This window comes from Pseudophryne corroboree, chromosome 6, assembly GCF_028390025.1.
Source record: "Pseudophryne corroboree isolate aPseCor3 chromosome 6, aPseCor3.hap2, whole genome shotgun sequence".
Lineage (NCBI taxonomy): Eukaryota > Metazoa > Chordata > Amphibia > Anura > Myobatrachidae > Pseudophryne > Pseudophryne corroboree.
In genome coordinates, this window is record NC_086449.1 from 38,151,385 (window position 1) to 38,172,422 (window position 21,038).

At 44.6% G+C, this 21,038-nt stretch overlaps 1 protein-coding gene and 3 non-coding genes across 9 annotated transcripts in view; all 4 read right to left on the reverse strand.

Annotated features, from left to right (window-relative positions):
• The window catches only part of LOC134934796 (transcription factor HES-7.1-like), a 230,968-nt gene that overhangs the window by 114,601 nt on the left and 95,329 nt on the right, over positions 1-21,038 (reverse strand). The window contains exon 1 of one of the 6 annotated variants that reach the window (XR_010179809.1): positions 16,104-16,218. The exons of 4 other annotated variants lie outside the window; for them this stretch is intronic. The gene's annotated coding sequence lies outside the window, so the exon portion shown is untranslated. Of the gene's footprint in view, positions 1-16,099; positions 16,219-21,038 lie in introns of those variants that run through there. One more of the 6 variants, XR_010179808.1, reaches the window with a different exon arrangement.
• Positions 2,570-2,643, reverse strand: TRNAI-AAU (transfer RNA isoleucine (anticodon AAU)). Its single transcript has one exon. It is a non-coding gene; the product is annotated as a tRNA-Ile (tRNA).
• TRNAG-GCC (transfer RNA glycine (anticodon GCC)) lies at positions 10,250-10,320 on the reverse strand. The gene has a single exon. It is a non-coding gene; the product is annotated as a tRNA-Gly (tRNA).
• TRNAG-GCC (transfer RNA glycine (anticodon GCC)) lies at positions 20,950-21,020 on the reverse strand. Its single transcript has one exon. It is a non-coding gene; the product is annotated as a tRNA-Gly (tRNA).

The following is a 21,038-nucleotide window of genomic DNA, read 5'->3' on the forward strand; positions in this document are numbered from 1 at the left end:
AGAATCCATTCGCACAGCCGATCTCAAGGAGATTGACAGGAAGAGGGCGTTTATGGATGTCAGCTGACCGTTTTCTGGGAGTGTTTGGGGAAACGCAGGCGTGTCCAGGCGTTTGCTGGGCGGGTATCTGATGTCAATTCCGGGACCTTCGTCGCTGGATTCATCACACAGGATAAGTAACTACAGGGCTGGTCTTGTTTAGCACAAAATGTTTTTGCAGAGCTCTGCTGCACAGGCGTTCGCACACTTGCAAAGCGAAAATACACTCCCCTGTGGGCGGCGACTATGCGTTTGCACGGCTGCTAAAACTAGCTAGCGAGCGATCAACTCGGAATGAGGGCCATGAGCTTCATCTCTTTTATTAGACAGTAACAAAGCCACAGAAGGCTATTTAATTGTACTGTGGGACTAATTCAGATCTGATTGCAGCAGCAAATTTGTTAGCTAATGGGCAAAACCATGGGCCTAATTCAGACCTGATCGTAGCCGGTAGCTGTGCAAAATTCTGCACGGCTACGATCAGCCACCCTAACATGTGGGGGATGCCCAGCACTGGGCTAGTCTGCCCCGCATGTCTGGCTCTGCCCCCCCCCCCCCATCCTTCCTCCCCGCACAAGTACGAAAGAATCACACAGCAGCGATGCTTTTGTACCTGGCGAGTAGCACCCTACCTGCGCAGCTCCTGCACGCTGGAAAGGAGCTACCCGTTGCTCTACGGGTCACAGCGGCTGCATGTGATGTCACGCAGCCTCCGTGGCCCACCCCCTGCACGGTCCGGGAATGCCTGCGTTGCCTGGACCGTGCCCCCAAAACGGCGGACCAACGCTGCCGGCCCACCTCCTCCCGCACCGCGAACGGCACTGTCTGTCAATCAGGCAGAGGCGATCGCTGGGCTGAGATGCCGATCACATCTTTGGCGGCGCCTGCGCATGCACCGTTCAGACCTGATCGTCCGCTGTGCGAAAACGCACAGCAGTGATCAGGTCTGAATTAGTCCCCATGTGCGCTGCAGGTGGGGCAGATGTAACATGTGCAGAGAGAGCTAGATTTGGGTGGGGTGTGTTCAAACTAAAATCTAAATGGCAGTGTAAAAATAAAGCAGCCAGTATTTACCCTGCACAGAAACAAAATAACCCACCCAAATCTAACTCTCTCTGCACATGTTACATCTGCCCCACCCTGCAGTGCACATGGTTTTGCCCAACTGCTAACAAATTTGCTTCAGCGATCAGATCTGAATTAGGCCCTGTGTTATTTTTACATGGTCCATGACTCAAAAGTAGCGATGGCCATCAACCATTGAATGAATACAACCATCAGTGGTTAACCACCAATTGTAGATGGTTTTGCCATTGATGGCGGAGATCCAATGGTTCTCTTCAATCGATGGCAAAGAGCGCCCAATGTTTCTTTTTTCTTCTCTCTCCTTTGTATATAGCTCTACCTCCAATGTGCCACACAAAGCCCAGACCCCATCTCTGATTGGCCCATTTGCCTGGTGGGTAATAGAGTGGGGTTGGCCATTGGTGGGTGAAACCATAGATGGTTCACCCACTGATGGTTTTATACCATTGATGGTTAACTCACCAAATGCCATCACTACTAATTTGATAACATTGTAGAATCGGGGTCTTTAGCGACCTTCCAGCACTTGCTTGCTGAATTCAATCTATATGACGTTTGGTTGACCACTGACCCAAGAGAAAAGGATTACATGTACCCCTCCACAGAACACAACACATACTCTATAATTGATCTGATCTTTATAAATGGATTATCCAACAGACTATGGAGCTTTCCATTCTCCCTATCACCAGGCAGACCATGATCCTCTACTTTGGAAGTAGAGCACACTGCTAACTACCTTTTATCCTCAATAAAGGCAAGATAGATTATTCAAAATGGCCTAGATCTATATGACCAAACTCAATCTCCCGAGCATACTTCAATAGTTACATATTAGTGTTCAGTGAAGGTATCACAATACATACAGCAGCCAGAACAATGAGGGCAAATGAACAGGGGGGGTCATGTGACCGGCGCAGGAATCCCGACACCACTCAGCAGACCGGCACTGGAACACTAACAGCCGACATCCCGGAGGTGAGTATCGAGATACGGGTTAAGGTTAGGGCACTACAGGGGGGTTAGGCACTAGAGGAGTGGTTGGCCGTAGCCACTACCACCAGAGTGTTAGCCACAGTAGCCACCCCAGGAGGGGGATGGGTTGAATACTTTTCCTGTCTGGTGATGGGATAATCAGTGTCGGAATGCCACTGCCGGTCATGTGACCGCTGGCATCACATACCCAACCCATGAGGCAGACATATAGAGGACAGACAAACTGAAATGGTACTTACCCATGGAACCTATATTCTCTCATATACACTAGGGATTATTTTTATCCCCGTCGGTAGGTTTTTGAAGGGTGGGAGGAAACTGACACATATGGAGAGAACATACAAACTCCACACAGATGGGGCCATTGTCTGGAATTGAACTTGTGATCTCAATGCTGTGAGCCAGTAATGGAAATCACTACACAAGTGTTTTGGACAAAAAACAACACTGGCCCGTACGGGGATCGAACCCGCGACCTTGGCGTTATTAGCACCACGCTCTAACCAACTGAGCTAACCGGCCAAGATAAAACTGCCCACTGATTCCTGGGCTTGTCATATTATTAGCGACATATTAAAATTTATTTAAGAAATCCTGTAACCTTTGACTATGCTAATTTTGAAAGAATTGTTGTATGGTTGGAAAATCGCGGAGCGCAACTGCCATCTGTTCTGGAATAAAATCCTTGCTGCTCTTTTCTCACAAGGTATTTGAAAAAACCATTTCCACAGCTAAACTCCATGCCAGAAGTTCATTCAGGGAAAGATTTAGGGGTCCATTTATCAAGAATTGCATATGCACAATATTAACACCCAGAATTGCATTACAATATACGATTCTAATAGCGAGATATATTAAAAAATACCTGCAGGGAAAATGGGCATACGTGGTTCTGTTGCATGGTGGACATTGTCTGGGGAGAGTTCCGGAAGTTGGTAAATCTGGCATCGTTGCATCCCTCATAGAAATCTATGGGGATTGTGACTGGAGGGATCATAGCAGATATCGCAGATCCCAGAGCTACACGCCATCTCAGAGGTTCTATTAACCACTTGCCTGTCGGGGTAGCATCATTTGCAACCACACCAGGCTGTGCATTATCTGACTTGGTTGCAAACAATCCGACCAGTCAGAAACACAGAGTGACCAACTGCTGGCAGATATTCTTCTAGCCAGAGGTGCCGAGAGGGGGGGAGAGGGTACAAAATACCTTGGCTTAGGTCTGATAGAGGGGCCCAGTGAGGACCCCGGGCCCCTTACCTGGCAGCAGCAGTCACTCTTCTTCTCAGCCCAGCACAGGCTGCTGTATGCTGGGCTGCAGTGTGGCCATGGGGGCGCTTAAAATACCATTTAAAAAAATGTTTTTCTAAGGGTGCATGGCCAAGCCTCCTGTGATTAGGCCACGCCCCTTAAAAAGTACCTGGGCCCAGCCAGGCTCTCTACTGCCCTGCTTCTAGCAGCCGCCAACCACAGAGGAACCTCCTGGGTCTTCTGCATCCCTGCACACTCCCCGAGGGTCTGCCATGCTGCTGATCGGTCAGCGCGGCAGGAACCCCCACCCGGTGGCTGCACAGAGGGGCAGCCACCCTGGAAATGTAAGTTCATTTCCGCTCAGAGCCCAAGTGTGGCTGCAGTCACTGGGGAAATCAAAGTCGCAATGGTCCCAGTGTTCCAATGGTGGTGATCATGATGTTCTGATGTTTGGGGGAAAAAATAACAATATTTTACAAATGTTCATTTTTATTTTATTTTTAGATTTTTTTTTTAGATAAGGTTAAATAAATGTTCTTAATCTAAATCAATCATAAAAAACCTTGACAATTCCCAAGTTGTTTCCGGACCAAAAAAAAATCGCCAGTTAAGTAGTTAAGGAATATTTCCTAATGCTTGATTTTAGAGTGAGTGTGGCCAGCCCATGAAGTGGGCACATTTAGTACCATCTCGGGGATAATACCCTTTTGCACCCTAGAGGCAACACAAGACCCTCATCCACTCTCTGGTCATCTCTAGACCTCCCTGGCTGCCAAATCTCTCAACTCCAATCTGTCCTCAATGCTTCAGCTCAGCTCATCCTCCTCTGCAAATGAACTGCTTCTCCTTCAACCCCAAGCATGCCCTTTACTGCTTCCCATTTCCCTTCAGAATCCAAATTAGACTCCTCCCATTCACCTATAAAGCCCTCTCCCAATCTACTTTTCCCAAATGATAACCTCCTCCCGCTACCACCTCCAAGATTTTGCTCCTCACCACTGGAACTCTCTCACTCTCCCAGTTAGACTCTACAATGCTTCAAATGATCTCTCAAAACCCACTTCTTTATTAAACCCTTCCAGCTATCATCCTAATGGGCCCTACACACAGGTCGACTGGCCGCCGAGGTGCCAGACGGCCGATACCGCCAACGGGCGACCTGGCGGCAGGAGGGGGTTTGACGGGGGGAGTGAAGTTTCTTCACTCCCGTCACCATAGCCCTGCATGCCAATATGGACGAGATTGTCCATATTGGCTTGCATGTTTAAACAAACCGGTACTAAAGATGAACGAGCGTGGGGGCTGTCCATCGATGACACCATCGGCTATAACCATCGATGGCATATGACCCATCTATGGCGAACCATTGATGGTTTACACCACTCAATGGCCACCGCTGAAAGGTGCTGGCTGGGCCGCGGGCCAATAAAAAATTGGGGTGAGGCTTAGCGGTTGTTGGGTCGGAGCTATGTTCCGTGTCCCGGCAACCATCTAGTTCTCTCCCATCGATGACAAAAGCATTCAACATCGGCCATAAACCATCAATCATCAATGGTCATCCCTACCTCTGAGTCACCTGTTTGTCTGCCCCCTTCCCTCTATACTGGAAGCTCTCACAAGCAGGGTCCTCTTCCCTCTTGTGCTCCTCTCCTGCCCACATTGGTACCAAACCTTTAGGCTTAACAGGCAGTGCTACATCTGTGGGTACAAATTAAACAATGTTTATATGGCATCCAGTCCAAGTTTGGCAATGTTTTGTACTGTAAGACTTTTGGATTTTTTCCTCCTTGCTTTAAATGCAATGTTTCTGCTTACAAACCTTGCAGAACCCTTGTTGTGCCGCTCAGAGTCGGCCATAGGCATAGGCAAACTAGGCAATTGGCTAGGGCATTTGATATTCCTAGGGGCATCAGCAGCTTCTGTTGATTAAAATGATATGCGGCATGCCTATATTCTGTGTGTAGCATTTCATATGCAGATACAGCCACAGTCTCACACAGAATATAGGCATGCTGTATATCAGTTTAATCATCAGAAGCTGCTTGTGCATCCTAGCCACATAGCAATGCAAATAAGATGCATTTTCATAAAAATAAAATAAAAAAGGTGTGGCCGACGTTAGCATTGAGGCAAGATTTATGAGGACACATCTGTATCCAAGCAGAGGCAGATGTCACAGTGTTAGTGGCAGTGTGAGTGTTGTGTGCATGTGAGTGGGTTGGTTGTACAGTAGTGTTCGGAATATGTGTAAGGAGCATTATGTGTGTCATGTAAAAATGAATTAATGATGTGCAACATATGTGTAAGGGGCACTATGTGTGTCATTATGTGTATAAGGGCATTAATAATGTGCAGCATATGTGTAACAGGGTACTACTGTATGTATGTCATTATGTGTATAGGGGCACTAATAATGTGAAGCAAATGTGTAGGGGCACTGTGTATCATTTTGTGTATAAGGGCATTAATGTGCGGCATATGTGTAAGGGACATTATGTGTAAAAGGGTATTAATAAAGGTTGTCATAATGTGTAAGGCGCATTATTTTTATAAGGACAGTAATAAGGTGTCTCATATGTGTAAGGGGCATTACTGTGTGGAATGTGTATAAATGCATTACTAATGTGTGGCATTATGTGTATAAGGTGCTCAGGTGCTCTACTATGTGGCTTTGCGTATAGAAAGGGCACTACTGTGTCGTCTAATGTGAATAAAGAGCAATAGGGTGTGGTGTAATGTGAATATAAGGAGCAATTCAGTGTGATGTAATGTGAATAAGGGACTCTACTGAGGAGTAACGTTAATAAGGTAAAGTGTTACTACTGTGGGATGTAATATGAATTATAGACACTATCACATGATCAAATGTGAATAAAGTTGCAGTACTGTGTGGCGTAATTGGAATTGGGGTTATTGTGTGGCCATGCCCCTTGCCAGCAAACACCCCCCTTTTTGGGCTGTGCGAACTGTTCCTATTTCAAAAGTATAGATATGTGTGAGTTCTGGCGCAAATGAAGCTGGCTGCCCAATCCTACCTTCCTATGATCTGCCCAAATCCAGATCACACAAAAAACAAGTAGAAAATGATGAGTGGAAGGAAGATCAAAGGCGCTGCTATACAAATAACGAGGAAAATGAAGGAAGGTGTGATATACTTGCAAACTTCGTGGACCTTCGTTAATCTCTTTCTATTACTCCAATGATTACCAGATGTTTACATGCAATATAAACAAAAATAAACAACAAATGTGTAATATTGTCTATGATGAGTCCAATTTTTTGTGAATTCTCCGATGAAACAGAGCCCTATGATGTGGAGGTTTTCTTGATAGAAGATAAGGATAGTTTCTCACCACCACTTCACAAACATAGGTAAACGTACCAAAACTCACTTAGAGTAAAATATCACCATACACATAAAGGTTTCTTTTATACTTCTTAACATGTGAGGCAGGTTCTATTCAATGAAACGTACCACACTCACGTTTTCAGCAGATGGTATTCCACACGTAGCGGTTTCTTTAAACAGATGAATCACTCTTCTCTTCCAAAAAGAATTAATTTATTGGTGCGTAATACAATTTATAAAAAACAACTAGATAAAATTTCCTTATTCAATTCCCCAAAAAATCCAGGGTAGAACAAATGTGTGTCAGAATGGAATAAGACAGTCACAAGTGAATTCCGGACTTACACTTGCGAACACAAATGTTGCATATTACCTTGGATTGGTATGAATATAGGAGGATTAAAATAAGCACTGTCTGGTATCACCAACGCCGTTTCGACATAAAGTCTTTATCAAGGTAGATGCTCAGACAGTGAATGGCAACCATATTTATACCAATTAACAGGAAATAGACATGCATCATGGGTAACTTGGATAAAACATGCAAATATAGATACTTTTTTATCTTTCCTGGTATTAGATGCAAATGTACTGAGTAATAATTCTCCCCCAGCTGTTAAATTCCATTTTCACAAACACTGCGTTTCTAAATATAGCCAGGGAGGCATCGTGGTCGCGGTCTATTTCCTGTTAATTGGTATAAATATGGTTGCCATTCACTGTCTGAGCATCTACCTTGATAAAGACTTTATGTCGAAACGGCGTTGGTGATACCAGACAGTGCTTATTTTAATCCTCCTATATTCATACCAATCCAAGGTAATATGCAACATTTGTGTTCGCAAGTGTAAGTCCGGAATTCACTTGTGACTGTCTTATTCCATTCTGACACACATTTGTTCTACCCTGGATTTTTTTGGGAATTGAATAAGGAAATTTTATCTAGTTGTTTTTTATAAATTGTATTACGCACCAATAAATTAATTCTTTTTGGAAGAGAAGAGTGATTCATCTGTTTAAAGAAACCGCTACGTGTGGAATACCATCTGCTGAAAACGTGAGTGTGGTACGTTTCATTGAATAGAACCTGCCTCACATGTTAAGAAGTATAAAAGAAACCTTTATGTGTATGGTGATATTTTACTCTAAGTGAGTTTTGGTACGTTTACCTATGTTTGTGAAGTGGTGGTGAGAAACTATCCTTATCTTCTATCAAGAAAACCTCCACATCATAGGGCTCTGTTTCATCGGAGAATTCACAAAAAATTGGACTCATCATAGACAATATTACACATTTGTTGTTTATTTTTGTTTATATTGCATGTAAACATCTGGTAATCATTGGAGTAATAGAAAGAGATTAACGAAGGTCCACGAAGTTTGCAAGTATATCACACCTTCCTTCATTTTCCTCGTTATTTGTATAGCAGCGCCTTTGATCTTCCTTCCACTCATCATTTTCTACTTGTTCCTATTTCAAATATAGGGGGTACAAACACCAAAATAAGGACTGCTATGGGTGAGGGGTGATGGTACTGGGAAAGAGGTGGAAGGTCAGAGGCTGAACCAGCGGTAGTGCTAGGGGGCACCAGCCAAAAATCTTGCCTAGGGCATCATATTGGCTAGGGCCGGCTCTGGTGCCGCTTAAATAACATATAATATTCAACTGATATCGATTGCGAATTGACTCCTCCTCTCTCCTTTTCATCAACAGGTAATCATATTCAGATCTCTATTGCAGCCAATTTCAAATGCTGGTAATAAAGTATTTAGATCATTTGATCAACTAGCACTTTCTTTGGATTCAAGTGATCTGTGTTTTTATTTCATAGCAGTGATTACATTGCACAGTTAAAACGTTAGAAATCTGTTATAAGTGGATTTATATCTGTACTATGTTATGAACTTATAGGGTTAACTGACCTTACATTTGTTGGATTTGATTAACACGTTTTGCTGGAGGTGGAGGGTTGCTGTGTGGGGGTGAGGGTTGTAATCAGGATGAACACATCATGCAGTAGTCCTGTTTATTCAGTACAGGTTAGGACGCCAGTCATTTTGGACACTACAGTACCTAGTATATGAAGTGGCTAGTTATAAAGTGATAGATAAAAATCAATATACCTGCGTTATGGCTGCATTAAACCGAAGGAAAACAGAAGGCAAACAAACAACAAACCAACATCACTACAGAAGGACAGCCTTACAACCACAAAGCTCAGAGTCATTATGTGGCCTCGCCACACCTCTGCAATGAGAACTCCAGGACCAGGCTTACCACCCCACCGGCTGAGAACATCTGCACCCAGGTCTAACCCTCAACATAACCAGGGAGCTGTGCACCAGGACCAGGCTCAGCAGGGCACTTTCCATTGGACTTGAGTGTGCCTCCCACATTCTCATACCCACCCGTACTGCTCCCATGAGACCAGGACATTCATAGTTTTACCATAGTAATGTTATCCTGATTTTACCCCTCCCGTTGGTTATCTGAAAATGTTTTCTTACCATGTGTTTTTTTTCTTCTCTCTCTTCCATCTCACTGTGTGCTGTTCCTGTAATGTGTACCTCCACTGATTGCACACCCTGCCAGCGGTGACCTACACAGCGTACCCCAGATGGTGGCCTCAGATGGTTCCTCTGCAGGCAGGGTGTACTTCACGTGGATCTTTCCATACAGGGTATATCATACTACTACTACTACACACGTGTCCGTCTTCCCATAAATGCATTAGGCCCTTGTATGGCTCACCTCCCACAGTGTTACCTTTGTAGTGCGCACAACATGGTTGCCTCATCTGGTACACTTGTGGACGGGATGAAAAATACATGGACTTAATGGTTTTGTTGGGACCTACTCTGAGCGTAAGGATGCTACAATTTCCCTATTTTGTGTCATCTCTTCTAGGGGTGGACTATTCCACCCAGGGTAATTCTAAGCAGTGCGCCCAAGATGGCTGTCTCACCTGGTACCTGTGAGGGAGGAATACACAACCCTTGGAAGTTTTTACCCAAAATGCCGACACCAATCCTGCATTATGCTTACTGTGTGCTCAAGGTTTTCTTTTTATTTCTGTGTGGCTTGTGTATTTGCTGTATTACTTACATCTTCTGTATTAGGTGCATTGTTTTTGATGTCTGCAAAGCGCCTTGAGTCCCATTGGAGAAAGAGCGCTATATAAATAAAATAATAATAATTACTATTATTATATCAAAAATAGTAATCCTGTAAAGAAGTGTTTCCTCATGTTGCTTTAGTTACTTTTCTAGCCTTTAAATAAGGACTCATATAACTCATAGCTACGGAACACTTCTAATACTTGTTGCTCTGCTGTAAGGAGAAGTTCAGTTTAGGAATTGATGATGTGGCAGCATTCCCTATTCCACTGTGTAGAACTTACTTTATACTGCAATTACTATAAAATGTAATGCAATATTTAAATTAAAAAAAAATAATGTGCATTAGTAGTAAATATCAATAGTCTAATTTGCAAATATTAATGTATAAAAAGAAAAGAAAACTTCTGCTGCATTGGCCGGGAATCGAACCCGGGCCTCCCGCGTGGCAGGCGAGAATTCTACCACTGAACCACCAATGCTCACATGACTACATTTCTTGTAAAACTAGCAATCTAAATCATCTATTTTTGTTTGCGAGTCTAAAAGTGATAAACCCAATAGACAGAAGGGTGAAGGGCATACTTGAACAAGATTCACCTGCACTTCACACTGTCAAGTCAAGTCATTGCCAACTTATGGTGACCCAATGGATAGCTGCCCTGAGCAAATTTCGATTTTCAGTCCAGCAGTTCAGTGTTGATAGTGCGGTGTCCATAGTGGCTGTGATGTTATCAGGCCATCTCACAGCTGGTCTTCCCCTTTTTTCGTTGGCCTTCAACTTTTCCAAGCATAATGCCTTTCTCTAGGGATCCTGTTCCTCGCATGATGGGGGTAATTCTGAGTTGATCACAGCAGCAAATTTATTAGCAATTGGGCAAAACCATATGCAGTGCAGGTGGGGCAGATGTAACATGTGCAGAGAGAGTTAGATTTGGGTGTGGTGTATTCAAACTGAAATCTAAACTGCAGTGTAAAAATAAAGCATCCAGTATTTACCCTGCACAGAAACAAAATAACCCACCCAAATCTAACTCCTTCTGCAAATGTTATATCTGCCCCCCCTGCAGTGCACATGGTTTTGCCCAATTGCTAACAAACTTGCTGCTGCGATCAACTCAGAATTACCCCTGATGTGTCCAAAGTAGGAAAGGTGCAGTCTTGTCTTTTGCGCTTCTAGGGAGAGCTTAGGCTTTATCTAATCTAATACCATTTGATTTGTTCTTCGGGCAATCCATTGTATACAGAATATTTGTCTCTAGCACCATAATTCAAAAGAGTCAATAATCTTCCTATCTTGCTTCTTGACTGTCCAGCTTTCACATCCATACCATGTTACTGGAAAAAATATAGCTTGTGAAATGACCATTAGCACCGGAAATCGGAAGAAGCAGTGGACGAACAACCCATAAAACTAGCTACAGAACACGGAATAATATTCCAGTACTGATGTGTGTCCATTCCACTCAATGGGAACTTATCTATGTAAAGAGACAATAATTCTAGGTTATTTCTGTATTTCCATGCACAGCACATAGATTGCTAAGAGATTACGTCAGATACAAGAGTGGTGACCGTCAGTGCCAGAACCCGGTAGGTACTTACCGGATTCACTTTGTGTCTGCCGGCTCTCTGCACTCTTTTGTTTATTCTAAAGGCAGGTACACACTAAAAGATGTGTGTACCCAGCAAACTCGCTAGCGACGGGACCCGCCGGGGTGCCGACATCAGCAAGTGCATACACACTTGCCAATTTTGGCAGTGACGGAGCGGCGGCAGGGTAGGAGCGGGGCCATTCTACGTTCGGCAGCATGGCATCGCTAGCGACATCCTCAGATTGAGTTGCACGTACTGCTGACTGGTGGATGTTGCTAGCGACCCGCGGGAGGGTGCACCGCTAATGATCTAGTGCAGAGATTTTCAACCTTTTACATCTCGCGGCACACTGAACAAGATTTAAATATTGCCAAGGCACACTCAAATATAATGGTGATGCATGGTGCAGTTGCGTGTCCTAGGATGTCATGACGGAGCTTCTCCATAGGTAACGCCTGAGCCACATCTGAGAAAGCCAGAAGAGCCCAACACTGCCCGGGCCCAAAATTAGAACTGGCTCTGCACCACTAAACCCACCGGTATTGATCGTTCCAGGGCCTCAGTAGCGGCAAAACACTGACCGGCCTGGCTGAGCTTCTATGCCGGCACACCTGGAGACTGCTCAGGGCACACAAGTGTGCTACGGCACAGTGGTTGAAAAACACTGATCTAGTGGGTACACACTGGATCATAAAACTTGTGTCCTGACTATTCCTTGTACATATCTTTTGGTGTAGGGCATTCCTGCTCTTACCAGACCAAGTTTTTGGCTACTCTCATTTAAGGGCGTCGCGAATTGTGTGCTGGGCTCAGCTTAGTCCATACATCCCTGTGGAGGTCCCTGAGTAAAACCACTAGTATGTAAGATTTCACACTGGGTCAATCCCAGCAGACAGACAAAATTCACTCTTCAGTAAAACTCTGAAAGAATACTCTGGTCGTAGTATGGATTCAGCCAGTGAGCCATCTCCAAAACACTTGCTGTGACACTGATAGGCCCTACACACTTGGCGATATTCTGAAAGATATGAACGATCTCGTTCATAAATGAACGAGAACTCGTTCATATCTTTCAGTGTGGAGACTTAAGCGATGAACGATGCGCGTCCCCGCGCTCGTTCATCGCTGGTCTCCCGTCGGCTGTGCATGCAGGCCAATATGGACGATCTCGTCCATATTTGCCTGCACTTCAATGCAGCCGGGTGACGTGGGGAGTGAAGAAACTTCACTCCCCCCGTCACTGCCCCCCCGCCGCCGGGTTGCTCGTCGGCCGTATCGGCCGTCGGGCACCTCGGCGGCACATCGCCAAGTGAGTAGGGCCCTTTAGTTGCTCGATATGATAAACAGGAGGACACCAAGAACCAGATGATTCAATGATACAATCCCTCATAAAACATACTGTATGGATGCTATACAGGAGGTGCTCTTCCATCCATTGTTGCTTCTCCTGGATACTTAAACTGGGCATACACCATACAATTATCTGCCAGATCTGGCTGGTTGGAATGAAAATCTGGTAATGGATGAGAGCAAATGACAATCAACCATTTTGCTCCCAAACACTGGATTTAACCAATTTGTATGAACAACAGTTTTTGTCCATACTCCAGTGTTTGGGAGCAAATGGTTGATTGTCATTTGCTCTTCATCTATTACCAGATCTTCATTCCAACCAGCCAGATCTGCAAGATAATTGTATTGTGCAGTGGTTCTCAAACTCGGTCCTCAAGACCTCACACGGTTCACGTTTTCCATGTCATCCAGCAGCTGCTCTGTGTACCACCAACTGCCACATTTCAAAAATCTACAGGTGACCTGCAAAACATGAACCATGTGGGGTCCTGAGGACAGAGTTTGAGAACCTGTGGTATAGTGTATGCCCAGCTTTATACCTGACAAGAATGACAGTGAGCCAAAGAATTGTAGAGGATTCTTGAACCATTGTTCAATGCAATTTGCATTTCAGGCCACTATTAATTTCACCTCTAATACCCCTTTCAGACCGCACAAATAACCCGGTATCGACGCTGTATATTGCCGGGTCAATGTGTGGTGTGAAAGGGTCAGTCCTGAATTCCCGGGTCGCCTGACCCGCTAATTCAACCCGGGAATAAAAAAGGGTTATTCCTGGGTTATTACCGGGTCAGGCGCAGTGTGAACGGGTTACCCAGGTCGATTCGACACGGTACCCGTTCACAGCATAGGGAGAGGTGGCACGGAGATCTCATCTCGCAGCGTCACCTCCGCAACCGCCCCCAATGATGCCACGGTCCCCGTCCCTCATAACAACCCGACTTGGCATATTGCCGGGTCAAAAAGCCAGTTCTCAGGGTCCAATGCCCGGTCGCAGCCGGGAAGGACCCGTTTCCAATTACCGGGTGCGACCCAGATCTGAAAGCGGTATGAGAAGGCCAAGGTGGCTTATAACAAGACAGTTTTCCAGTCAAGCATTGGTATTCTCTCCTCCATGCTGGGAAATGAACGACCCATTGCTACATGACTGTAATTCCTTTTTCAGCACTTTCAGGAAAGCACTCGATGAATCCAGATGGATCACTTCAGCCACTTCAAGTCTCCTATGCCTGAGACGAGGTTCACAAACAGATGGGCCATATGCTTGTTAATTCAGGACTCATGCATCAGAACAATGAGGCCTTATGGGAAAGGTAATATTTTACGATTTGCAAGAGCCGACGTGACAACCACTAGATTTAAAGAAGGCAATTAGCTTAAGGGTAAAACAAATCTGGTTTTGCCTTTAAACTTGTGGCTGCTTTAAATCTAATGGCTATCTCACCGGAATCGTGCATTTTGCGCTTAGTAACAACATTCTGTTAGTGGTTTTCCAACCAGAATAAGGTAAAAAACAATTGTTGCAATGTTGCTCTACTCAGCATATAATAGGATTCATATAAAAGCAGGTAACAACCGGGAAACAGCTTTTCCAGTCCAGGTTTTAAGGATATTCATTGTTGTGTCCAGATGGTTAAATTGACTGAGGTACTAATTAAGTAGGGAAGTCCAGGAGCAGAGAATGTTGTACCCGATGGGGGATTCGGTCATTAGGTCGACAGTCATTAGGTTGACAGGGTTTCTAGGTCGACATGACAAAAGGGCGACATGAATTTTTCACAAATGTTTTAATTTTTTTTTTACATTTTCATACTTTACGTTCCACGTGGACTACGATTGGGAATAGTAACCTGTGACGAGCGCAGCGAGGCACCTTGACCGAAGCATGGCGAGCGAAGCTAGTTGACACGGTGTACTAATTGGGGTTCCCGGTCTTTCTACAAAGAAAATGACACCAAAATTTTACAAAAAACCATGTCGACCTTTTGTCATGTTGACCTAGGGACCATGTCGACCTAGAAACCCTGTCAACCTAGTGCATGTCAACCAATAGTGGTCCACCTAACGCATGTTGACCCAATGACCCATACCCCCTAATGGCAGGGGTCATGTTGAAACATCTGTGAACAAACTATAATCCAAGGTTTCCCAAACTCGGTCCTTAAGGAATCCTAACAGTCCAGGTTTTAAGGATATCTATGCTTAATTCTCCCTCCAGGGTGGTCATGGACCCCCAAGTGGGAGAATAGTTGTCGTTATGCCAGGTGTCGGGATTCTGGGGCCGGTATACTGAGCGCCGGGATCCCAACAGCCGGCATATTGAATACAACTCACCTGGACTGTTAGGATGTCTTGAGGAATGAATTTAAGAAACACTGCTATATTCTCTTATGCAAAGCACAGTTTATGTCAGAGGTTGTCAAACGTGGTCCTCAAGGGTTAAATATCAGATAATAAATATTATACATAATATAACATCTGGAGGCAGAACCTGAACTTTCTAAACACACAATTTCCCACCTCATGGTAAAACGCCTGTTTCTTCTTGCTGGCAGCTGCTCTCTCTAGTCTAGAAAGCTGATTTGAATGCTCATATCCAGAGCTAGATTACCATCAAATTAATCTAGGTGGGCACCTAGGCCCCCGTGTGCCCACCTGACGTCTCTGGCCATCTGGCTCTGGTACTAGCCAGTGCCTCCTCAGCCATCAGAATGAGATTACACCCAGCACAGGCAGGGACATGGGGCTCTTTCTGGAGCCCTTCCTTGCGATGTCCTGAATGTGGTGTTGGGGCTGCTGTGTATACGTGGCCCCTGCATGCGCTTTGGCCACTGCTGGTGGAGGGTTCCAGAGGTTCCCCCTGGAACTACACCCTCTATGAGTAGCCCATAGGCTACAGCAGAGTTTCCCAACCGCGGTCCTCAAGGCACACTAACAGTCCTGGTTTTAGTGATATCCAGGCTTGAACACAGGTGACTTAATTAGTACCTCAGTTATTTTGATTTAGCCATCTGTGCTGAAGCCTGGATATCACTAAAACCTGCACTGCTGGTGTGCCTTGAGGACCGCTGTTTGAAATGCCTGGGTTACAGCCATGTTCAGATGGCATTAGCTGCGGGGACCAATATCGGGAATGGTGAATCTGGCAGCATCGCATCCCCCATAGAATCTGGCAGGAATCGGGGGATCATAGCCGGTATCGGATATAGCTGCTGCGGCCCTCCTACATACATTGCAGGGATACTTAATATTTGCTGCTAATCCCCGAAAACATTGCAAATGTTGTTTGATAAATGGTCTTCACTATCTTACCTACATGTTTCTCTAAGCATCTTTCCTCTCCCCATAGCACTTGTCTCTCCCAGCCTCCCTGCACCGCTTCTGTCTCTCTCCCTCTTCTAAACACTGGTAGTTTGGCAGCTGCTTCACCTCTTAGATAATTGCATAGTAAAGTGTGTCCAGGTGACAGAGCTACAACCTTTATATCGTGTTGTTCTTGTAAGGTGAGTGTGTTGTTTGAACACAGGCGGCGAGATGTAACGGGAGTCCAAGATCGTCGGAGGTGCGGGATGCCGACAGACTTTGGACGTTTTTAAAGGGGCAAACACAAGGCAAAACCATGACTTGTAAGTGATTGCCCCTTTAAAAAAACCTCAGAGATCAGCCGGCATCGCGCACCTCTGTCGATGTCGGACTCCTTTACATCCTGCCGCATATGTGTTGTTTGTATTGTGTTTTGATATTATCTGGTGTGACCTTTGTTTTTGTTAAAATGATACTGAATAAATTATAAATAGCTATTATTTACATTTTTTTTAACCATTTTTGGAAAGAATATTGGGCAGTTCAGTGGCTAAAGGTGGGTGTTTTGTTACAGGTGGAAGTGTTCCAGTACTGTACTTCTTACTTACGAGTAGGTGAATTTTCTCTTTCGGATATACAGGTGTGACACTTGGGATCCGGTCTGAAGATCGACAGTGTCTAGGTCGACAATGTTTAGGTCGACCACTATAAGTCGACAGTCACTAGGTCGACATGGATGGAAGGTCGACAGGGTTTCTAGGTCGACATGTGCTAGGTCGACAGGTCTAAAGGTCGACATGAGTTTTTCACATTTTTTTTTCTTGGGATTTTTTCATACTTAACGATCCACTTGGACTACGATTGGAACGGTAAAGTGTGCCGAGCGAAGCGGTAGCGGAGTGAAGGCACCATGCCCGAAGCATAGCGAGCGAAGCGAGCCATGCGAGGGGACGCGGTGCACTAATTTGGGATCCCGGTCACTCTACGAAGAAAACGACACACAAAAAAAAATCCCTCATGTCGACCTTTAGACCTGTCGACCTAGCACATGTCGACCTAGAAACCCTGTCGACCTTCCATCCATGTCGACCTAGTGACTGTTGACCTATAGTGGTCGACCTAAACATTGTCGACCTAGATACTGTCGATAAAACGAACCACACCCGTGACACTTTCATCTTTTAAATACAGAGGTATTGCTGCTTACCGACGTGTGATCTATGGGGGTCATTCAGACCTGATCGCTCGCTAGCGTTTTTTGCAGCGCTGCGATCAGGTCAGAACTGCACATGCGCATGCACCGCAATGCGCAGGAGTGTCGCACGGGTACAAAGCTGATCGCTGCTCAGCAATGGGTTTGTGCGAAGAATCCATTCACACGGCTGTTCGCAAGGAGATTGACAAGAAGCCGTTTGTGGGCGGCAACTGAGCGTTTTCAGGGAGTGGTTGGAAAAACGCAGGCGTGTCCAAGTGTTTGCAGGGCGGGTGTCTGACGTCACTTCCGGCCCCCTGGACAGCCTGATGTGATCGCATCGGCTGAGTAAGTCTTGAGCTGTGCAGAGACTGCGCAAGATCTTTTCATACAGCTCTGCTACACATGCGATCGCACACTTGCAAAGCGAAAATACACTCCCCTATGGGCGGCGACTATCTGATCGCAGCGCTGCAAAAAAACCCTAGGAAGCGATCAAGTCTGAATTAGGCCCCATGAGTGGGGTTCGGATAGTCACGGTCTCCTTTGGTGTCATTTGCACTGACTTTCCCCCTGACACCAACTTATGCCTTGTTCATAAACCCCTTTTCCTCTGGCCCTGTACCACGTTCTTATTTCTCCTCTACTTTTAAAGTTGATGGAGTCCTGTTGACTGTCAAACAAAAACGACATGGACAAATGGAGGTACAACTGTGCCCAACGCCACATAACTGAATCCGAATATGGCAGGTAAGCAGAATCTTGTCATGTTAATAGTTTTTGCTGAGGTACAGTTGGGAGGCTCCTGTTCCTGATTTTAGGAAATCCGAACCCACCTGAACTTCCAGTAACTGAGTAAATCCAAGCCCTGGCTCAGGTTTTCCCGCCAGGCTCGGATTCCAAATAGATGCAAAACATCACCATCCTGGCATCGGATTCTTGCAGGTTTTAGATTCTGTATAAGGACCCCACATCGCTGACTTGGTGCCATTTCACTCCAGTGTCTGTGCTGTGTCTAATGGGCCCTACACACTGGCCGACATGACTGCACGATATGAACGATCTCATTCATTAATGAACGAGATAACGTTCATATCGTGCAGTGTGGAGGCTCCAGCGATGAACGGTGAGCGGCCCCACGCCCGTTCATCGCTGGTCCCCCGTCGGCTGTACATGCAGGCCAATATGGACGATCTCGTCCATATTTGCCTGCACTTCAATGCAGCCGGGTGACGGGGGGAGTGAAGAAACTTCACTCCCCCTGTCACTGGCCCCCTGCCGCCGGGTTGCCCGTCGGCCGTATCCACCGTCGGGCAGCTCGGCGGCAGATCGGCCAGTATGTAGGGCCTATAAGAGCTATCTCATCCACAACCTGTGCTGTCACTGTGTCCATCCACAAGCTGTGCTGTGTCCAGTCCCCGTTAGTCTAATTATTTATGTCACACAGTGGACGCTGCACTCAGCAGACTCACATATAAGCAGTGTGACTGCCCATAGTGCAAATAAAGTTAAAAAAAAAGTTAATAAAGTTTAAAAAAAATGTTTGTAAGTTTGTACAACCTGTGTGCGCTGTACCCCAGTGAGTTTATTCATGTACATCTAAAATCCCTTTGAATCCCGCAGTGTGAGTTAAGCTGCAAATTGAAAAAAATTAAATAATTTTATATATATATATATATATATATATATATATATATATTCTTTTGTTTTTATTACTGTTCTGTGCGCTATAGCCCAGTGTGACTTTGTTCATGTACATAGAAATTGAATCCCTGCAGTGTGATCTGAGCTGTGAATTGTGTGTGTGTGTGTATGTGTGTATATATATATATATATATATATATATATATATATATACATTTATATATATATATATATATATATTTATTTTGTTCTATTGTATGTACTGTTCTGTGAGCTGTACCCCAGTGCGTTTGTTCACGTATATATAAAAGCCCTTTGAATCCTGGCAGTGAGCTGAGCAGGCATCTTGGCACTGTAGAGCTGTTAGTTTAGCTGCCTTAAGCCCAATGGTAGCCTGTTTTGTGTGGGCCCAAACAAACCAAGCACAAAAGTGGCAGTCCCTGTCGATGAAGTGCTTGGTTTGTTAAACTGTACATGTCCTTTTTAATATCCAACAGGGCCCAAGGACAATTCCATCTTGCACCTCTTCATTTCTGCCACTGCTGTTTGACAATGTTTTATAGGTGTGCTATAAACTGCCTTGTGTTTGTGCTGCTGCTCTGTCACTTAGTAACCAGCCAGCTCACTGCAGCTTTTGGCCTAAAGTGGATGAAAATAATATTTTGAGCTGTGAGATGGTCAAAATTGACTAGAAATGAATGTTACTGAGATTAAAATTTTACTGTAGGAACAAAAAAAAGTCTACATAATATAATTTTAGTTTTTTTTTTAAATCAATTTAAATTAGAACCAAAACCAGCAAAAATGGGTTGGTGCACATCTCTAACTGGAACCTGACCCTGCATTTGACTATCACCTTAACCACTTAACTGGCATGGTCAGATCACATGCGACCGCTCTGAACCACTGTGTTCCCCAGTTTTTGACGAGGAGATCAGTTCTGCAGATGTGCATAATATATTATGTAAATATTTTTACTTCCTACCCTTTGTTTTTTACCTTTATGTACATCAAATACCTTTTAAACATTAACCAGTTACCTGACATGGTCGCATCAGATGCGACCATGCCTGCAAGTGCTTTATCTGACCTGGTCGCACAGGATGCGTCCAGTCAGATAAACCGTGTTAGCAGCGGCAGGGAAGGGAAACTTCCCTCCTCTGCTGCTGTCAGAGGGAAGGTCCCTCTGCCTCCCTGCACTCTCGCCTACAGATTGCCGTGCTGCCAATCACTGATCGGTCAGCACAGCAGGGGTCCCCCCTCCGGCGGCTGCAGACAATAGCAGCTGCTGGAGAAGTGTACCTTAACCCTCCGAAGACCCCCTGTGTACCTGGAGGCTGTCCCAGCTTTCAAAATGAAAGCCGCGATGGTCGCAATGTTTCCGATGGTCGTGATGTTCCTGAGCGATGTTTTGATGTTTGAAAAAAAATCTTTAAAAAAAAAAATCTTTTTTTTTTTTTTTTGACTAAAATCATTTTGGATAGGGTTTTATTCATGTTCTTTACCTAATTCACTCATAAAAGAACCCGACAATTTCGGAACGGTTTTTGGCGAAATAAATCATCAGTTAAGTGGTTAATGGTAAAAAAAATAAATGAAATCGGTTAACATTACCAAATGCTGTTTTTTGACAGCTGCATTTTCTGACCTTACACAAATAAGTATTGTAGTATTTTTCAGCTCGATTAAAAATAGAAAATTCTAAGACCTAAAAAATTATGGTAGAAAACGTCAGCAAATTTAAAGGTTTAGATTTTTTTTGTATTTTCTTAATTTAAAGCAACTTAAGACCAAGCTGATTTTTACTACAGAACTCTTCCAATGCTTCTTGCTCTGCTGTAAGGAAAAGCTCAGGTTGTGGAACTGATGATGTGGCAACTTTCCCTATTCCTCTGTGCAGTGTACTTACTTTGCACTTTCTATAAAATGTAATGCAAAATTTAAATACTAAACATGTTCATAAGTAGTAAATAGCAGTAATCAAAATGGTAAAAATACATATTCTATGAAAAGAAAAACTTGTTGCATTGGCCGGGAATCGAACCCGGGCCTCCCGTGTGGCAGGCGAGAATTCTACCACTGAACCACCAATGCTCACATAACGTTGGATCA